Genomic DNA, 1,558 nt, shown 5'->3' on the forward strand with positions numbered 1-1,558 from the left:
TATCTCACAGTAATTTTGAGTGGTTGGTAACCTTTTTTTTAAGATTTGAATCCAGACATCTACATGGACATGNAAAAAATCATAAACCTGATACTTAAAAAAAAAAATCCCCGGTAGTTCTATTCTAAGTTGTAGGCTTTTCGATATAAACTATGGTGAGTTACAGGAGGCCACTTCCTGGAGTGTTGGATAGTATTTTAGAAATGTTCCAATGAAGGTAAAGGAATTTGAGTGCTAAGTACCTGCATTCCTAACATTCAAGAAAGAGGCAGAGGCACAAGGACTGCCACAAATCTAAAGCCAGCCTGGTCCAGAGTTCCAAGCCAGCTGTGAGCACACAGCAAGACCTTACCTCAAGAAAGGTAACTCAATGCTAAAAAATTTAAAGGGTGGCTATTGATTGAGCTCACAACTGTTTTTATTAAAGTGAACTTAAAAATATTCTTTCCTCAGATCTTGCTCTTTAACTTCCCATGATACATCAACATACAATTAAAAATGTTTTTAGAAGAACCATTTACTAGTTAACTCAATAACAACACTGTTACTGTGCATTAAACATATTGAACTGTACTAAAGGGGAAACAGAAACCCCTTCACATGTGCCTTCCCCACCTCGTTACACAGGTATAGAAAGAATACTTCCAGAGAGTGAAAATCTTAGATTAGCCAAGAATCTAAGTGCCCTGCAACATGGCTTCCAGGTACTTACTGTATATTTTTGGTTAAGACGTGTGACACGGAAGCCAGTAAGAAAAAACATTAAATCAGCTAAGGCAGATTACAAATTATTTCCTTTCACAAAAGAACTATCCTCCATCTGTTTAAAAAAAAAAAAAAAAAGGTCAACCACAAGGTGCCACTGTATTCTAGCAAACTGTCAGAAATGGCCTTTAACAGTCATTTGGTAACATAGACCTCTTTATCACATGGTTATCTGAAGACTCAGTCATAGAAGCAGGTGGTTAAATACAAAGTGTGCTAAATGCTAACCCTTCATAACTATAAGACATTGACAAAAGCAAAGAATACTTGGCACAGAAACAAAGTTTTCCCAGGAGAAAAAAAACAAAAACACAGCAAAATATTGCTTAAGGTAACAGAGCAAACCAGTTCCCTAGCTTGGATGGAGTCTAACAACTGTGCCCTAAAGACCGAGCATCTCCTGGCACTAACCTTTTGTTATCAAACTGACAATTACCTGTTCCAACACTAGCAGGTGAGCCTCCTCCCTCTCCCCACCAAAGCCACCTCCATTGATATGGAGGTCAGGGCAGTGCAACTAACATGTTCTTTTCAGAGAAAATGTTCCAAATTCCCACCACAGCTTATTCTGCATGGTTACTACAAACAGCCTGCCATTCTTAACGTGTTAAATTTTGTTTTNAGCACTAATAAATCTCAACAATGTAAGCTGTGTGGAATAAACTAAAACACTGCAAACCTTTACACTAGAAAGTGGATTAAAACAATTAAAAATTCAAGGAAAATCAGGCTTTAGTACTTTCCCCTATGCTTTGAACAATGTAATCCCCCAACATTACTGCATGAAGTTCAA

General features: G+C 37.5%; 1 protein-coding gene across 1 annotated transcript in view; it reads right to left on the reverse strand.

Annotated features, from left to right (window-relative positions):
• The window catches only part of Rlim (ring finger protein, LIM domain interacting), a 19,313-nt gene that overhangs the window by 801 nt on the left and 16,954 nt on the right, over positions 1-1,558 (reverse strand). The window lies entirely within an intron of this gene.

Source organism: Mus caroli, chromosome X (assembly GCF_900094665.2).
Source record: "Mus caroli chromosome X, CAROLI_EIJ_v1.1, whole genome shotgun sequence".
Classification (NCBI taxonomy): Eukaryota; Metazoa; Chordata; class Mammalia; order Rodentia; family Muridae; genus Mus; species Mus caroli.